Below are 5,274 nucleotides of genomic sequence, written 5' to 3' on the forward strand. Positions count from 1 at the left end.
ACGCCTCGTGGCTGGCCGGGCCCCCCTGCGCGGTCCCGGGCCCCGCGTACCGGCCCTCGGACCCAGCGTTCTTTTCTGTGTACCTAGCCTCTTAACGGCCGGACGGTGTTGCTGGGCGCGCGCGCATGCGCCTTCGTGGTCCGCTGTCAGCGACCAGACCACGCACGCGTGTACGCAGGTGGCCGGCGCCTGTCCCGAGGTTCCACCCTGTGAGGCCGGAAGGCCGGTCCCTGGGGTCAGCTTCCTGCGGCCGGCTCTGGACGCGGCTGGGGCGCCATGCCGGCTTCCGGGGCGGGGCTCGGCTGGCCAGTGGCCGGCCGCGGTGGGGCTGCCCGTGCCCCCGGCCTCAAGCTCAGTCCCTGGCTCGCCTGGCTCTGGGAATTCTGCACCTTGGCGCGGAGACCCGGTGCGCAGTGGGCCCGGCCGCCCTGGGGACCCGGTGTGCAGCTGCATGGAAAGCCCCCCGAGGGCCGCGCGTCCCAGCCAGGCCGGCGCCAGTGCCACTGCGCCGTTTTCGTGCACGACCACTGGGCCACGCCTCCAGCTCTGATCTTTTGCTGATTCACTGGAGGTAAAAATTCAGATTTGGAGCTGGGAAGGTGGCTCCGTGGTAGAGTGCTCCTCTCACACACATGAGGCCCGGGTTTGATTCCTTAGCATCATGTTTTTTTTTGTTTAGTTTTGTTTTGTTTTTTGTCGGTTGTGGGGCTTGAACTCTGGGCCTGGGCACTGTCCCTCAGCTCTTCAGCTCAAGGCGAGCGCTCTACCACTTGAGCTACAGCGCCACTTCCGGTTTTCTGGTGGTTTATTGGAGATAGGAGTCTCACGGTCTCTCCTGCCCGGGCTGGCTTTGAACCACGATCCTCAGATCTCAGCCTCCTGAGTAGCTAGGATTACAGGCGTGAGCCACCAGCGCCTGGCATTCCTCAGCATCACATTAGCAGAAAAAGCCGGAAGTAGTGTTGTAGCTCAAGGGGTAGAGCTCTGGCCTTGAGCTGAATTGCTGAGGGACAGCGCTCAGGCCGAGTTAAAGTCCTGTGACCGACAGAAAAAAAATTGCAGATTCGTTTGTTCAGGCGGGCTTTGAACCGCCATTTTCAGGTCTGATTTTTGCTTATCGACGTCTGCCTGTCTGCTGGGCATGTGTACACCCCCATACCGCAGGGCTCAGACAGGTGCTGTCTGGAAGAGGCTGGTGCCCTGGGGTGACCTGTGGGATACTGAGAAGTTGGCTTAAGACCCATGTGATAGTGGCGAGATATGGCCCTCCTTCCGAACATCCACGTGCTTCGCTGCTGCAGGCCAGGGCTCTGGCCGCAGTGTGCGGAGCTCTGACGCCTGCTCTGCTCTCCCAAGGCCATTGCGCCCCTGCCCACTGTCTGTAGGGGTGGTGTGGGAGGGGCTGCCTGCGTTTCCGCCCACCCCTCTTCTCCACCTCCTGTAACACAGCTTCTGAGGGCGTGGAGTGGGCTCCCAGCCTGCCCCTGGGCTGCCTCAGTATTATTAACGCCCCAGCCATGTGTCCACCAAGTCACAGCCAGTGAATGGTTTGTCTTCTGAGGCGGGTCTCTCATAATGAAATTTTCCATCTTGTGTTTTGTAGGACTCCGTGTCACTGCAGCCATCCATCCGATTTGAAGGAAGCCAAGGGGTGAGTGTTTGGGCTCTGGGTGTCCCAAAGCTGGCCACACTGGGGAGAGCCGAGCTCCCACAGCCCCTCAGGGGCCCTCTTGCCATGGCTGGTGCCCCCAGGCTCCCACAACCCCAGGTTTGGGTGGGTCGGGGTCATAGGGACTCTGGAATGGGCTTCTTTCTGAATGAACATCTTACAGAATTGCCAGGAGTGGAGCATGCTGGCAGGGCTCATGGCTCATTCCCTACCTTTCTTGGTTATGTTGGGGTATGTGTTGGTCCTGTGGTTTGAACTCAGGGCCTGGGTGTTGTTCCTGAGCCTCTCTGTGTTCAAAGCTAGTGCTCTAACAACTTGAGCCACAGAACCACTTTTTTTCAGTAGTTTGTTGGAGATAAAGAGTCTCACAGACTTCCCTGTCTAGGGCTGGCTTTGAACCATATCCTTGGATCTCAGCCTCTTGAGTAGCTAGGATTACAGGCATGAGCCACCAGCACCCAGCTTGGTTGGTTTTTTGTTGTTGTTTTTTGGTTGGTCATGGGGCTTGAACCTGGGACTGGGCACTGTTCCTCAGCTCTTCAGCTCAAGGCTAGCACTCTTATCACTTGAGCCACAGCACCATCTCTGGTTGTCTAGTGGTTTATGGAAAATACGAGTCGTATGGACTTTCCTGCCTAGGGCTGGCTTTGAACCATATCCTCGGATCTCAGCCTCTGAGTATCTAGGATTACAGGCGTGTTTACTTGAAGTTGTTGGTGAGCTGTCAGTCCCTGCCAACAGCCTAGTGAGGGTCACCCCAGTCCCTGAGCCCGGGGGACTGCTGGCTGGGGTCTTCAGGAAGAACATCCACACAGAAGAGGCTCCATGAAAGCCGGGCACCGGTGGCTCACGCCTGTCATTCTAGCTACTCAGGAGGCTGAGATCTGAGGATCGCAGTTCAAAACCAACTCGGGCAGGAAAGTCCATGAGACTCTTACCTCCAATAAAACCTGCTAGAAAACCAGAAGTAGCACTGTGGCTCAAGTGGTAGAGCGCTTGCCTTGAGCTGAAGAGCTGAGGGACAGCGCCCAGGCCCAGAGTTCAAGCCCTATGGCTGACCAAAAAAAAAAAAGGCTCTATGTAGCATGTTTTTACCCCCTCTCCGGGGTCACCCAGCCCTCTGGAATCCTCAAGGAGTCCTCAGGAGCCTCAGACCAAGCAAGGTCATTTCTACCTGTGGGCTGCAGCCAGGTGGGGCGGGCTGCCACCAAGGAGGTCGTCCTGACGATCCCCCATCTCATCCTTAGGTGATGAGATTGCTCCTGTGTGTCAGCCTGGCCCAGCCCCATGGCGCCCCCTGGTGGCCGGCAACCATGTTGCCTGGCTGTGCCACAGCCCTGACCTGGAGCGTAGTGTTGAGCATTGTGTCCGTGCTGTGTCTTGATGTGGAGCCTGAGACCCGCGTCCCCACGGCTGCAGTGTTGGCCCAGTTGCTGGTGACAGGCACTGAGCTGGGAGCACTTGGCCGGGCCTCTCCCTTCTCCTGAGCCCACTGGTGCCTAGAAAGCCGGGCAGGGTGTGTGGCTGCTGCACCAGCCCGTTCTCTGGGAGCTGGGAGCCAGCCTAGTCTCTCGGGTACCAGGAGGTCTGCAAAGTCACCCGGCCACCAGCACCCTGGGCTCAGTCACTCAGGGCCCACACGGGTGCGGTGGTTCTCGCGACCGCTGGCCTTCTCTCGTGTAAGGTTGGCAGAGTAGAGGGCTGCCACGCTGGGCGGGCCAGGCGGGCGCAGGCCGAGGCCTTCAGCCACCACAGGTGCCCACAGCCAGCTGCGCCCCACACCCCACAGGCAGGGGGGCCCTGGTGTGCACACAGCTTGTGGGGGTCACACCGCCCACGTGTAGGCGCTGTCTCAGCAGCCGGCTGTGAGGCTCGGCTTCCTCATCTGTGTGCTCACAGCCCGGTGCTGCCTGCCACCCGCCGCAGCGCTGAGCTCCAGCAGTGCGGACCACCGAGGGGGATCAGCACACCGCTGTTCCTGTGCTCACCACAGAACCACGCCACCCCCTGCCGCTGTGTCCCTTCCAGAGCATTCCACCCCTAGAGAGAAGCCCTGCCTGCAGCATCCACCCTGTGCCCACAGGCCCTCTCTTGCTGGGGACTGCGCTGTAGACAGTGGTGTCCACCGTGGACGTCGCAGCCCCTCTGCTCGGTTATCCGGTGCTTGCCGCTCCTCCACAGAGCGGCCGCCCAGGCCTCTCTTCACCTCCTCAGCTCTGGTTTACACTTGCTAGGCAGGCACTGCCACGTGAGCCATACCCTTAGTCTTTTATGCTTGAGTTGTGGTGGTGGTGTTTTTTTGTTGGTCATGGGTCTTGAACTCTGGGTCTGGGCGCTGTCCCTCAGCTCTTCAGCTCAAGGCTACTGCTCTACCACCTAAACCACAGCACCACTTCTAGTTTTCTGGTAGTTAATTGGAGATAAGAGTCTCCTGAACTTTCCTGCCTGGGCTGGCTTTGAAGCAAGATCCTCAGATCTCAGCCTCCTGAGTAGCTGGGATGACAGGCAGGAGCCACCAGCGCCCAACTCCTTTCTCTTTTTCATTTCTTTTTATTATTATTGTTTTGGGGGCTTTTTTGGGGGGGTGTCCAGTCATGGGGCCTGGGCGCTGTCCCTCAGCTCTTCAGCTAGCACTCTACCACTTGAGCCACAGCACCACTTCTGACTTTTGGTGCTGAGGAATCAAACCCAGGGCCTCATGCACGCAAGACAAGTGCTGTACCTCTGAGCCGATTTCCCGGCCCCTTTCTCTTTTTAAGTGTTGGTCCTAGGGCTTAAGCTTTAAGCCTGGGCACTCACTATTCCTGAGTTTTGTTTTGTTTTTTTTTTTCCTTAAGGCTAGCATTCTATCACTTGAGCCACAGCTCCACTTCCAGCTTTTTTGTAGTTCATTGGAGATAAGAGTCTCATGAAGCTGGGCATCGGTGGCTCATACCTGTAATCCTAGCTACTCAGGAGGCTGAGATCTGAGGATTGCAGTTCAAAGCCAGCCCGGGCAGGAGAGTCTGTGAGACTCTTGTCTCTAGTGAACCACCAAAAACTGTAAGTGGCGCTGTGGCTCAAGTGGTAGAGCGCTAGCCTTGAGCTGAAGAGCTGAGGGACAGCGCCCAGGCCCAGAGCTCAAGCCCCATGACCAACCCCAAAGAGTTGGAGTCTTGGGGCTGGGAAAGTGGCTCAGTGGTAGAGTGCTTGCCTTGCATGCATGAGGCCTGAGTTCGATTCCTCAGCACCACATAAGCACAAAAAGCCGGAAGTAGCTCTGTGGCTCAAGTGGCAGAGCGCTCGCCCTGAACTGAAGAGCTGAGGGACAGTACCCAGGCTGAGTTCCAACCCCACAATTTGCAAAAAGACAACAAACAAAGCGGAAAACAAAAAAAAAAAACAGGAGTCTCATGAGCTTTCCTGTGTGGGCTGGTGTTGAACTGCAATCCTCAGAGCTCGGCCTTCTGAGTAGCTGGAATAACTGAAGGTGTGAGCTGTGGGTGCCCAGCTCTTTAGATGTTTTCTTTGCTTATTTGGTCAGTCATGGGGCCTGAACTCTGGGCCTGGGCGCTGTCCCTCAGCTCTTCAGCTCAAGGCTAGTGCTCTACCACTTGAGCCACAGC

Source organism: Dipodomys ordii, unplaced genomic scaffold (assembly GCF_000151885.1).
Source record: "Dipodomys ordii isolate 6190 unplaced genomic scaffold, Dord_2.0 Scaffold108, whole genome shotgun sequence".
NCBI lineage: Eukaryota > Metazoa > Chordata > Mammalia > Rodentia > Heteromyidae > Dipodomys > Dipodomys ordii.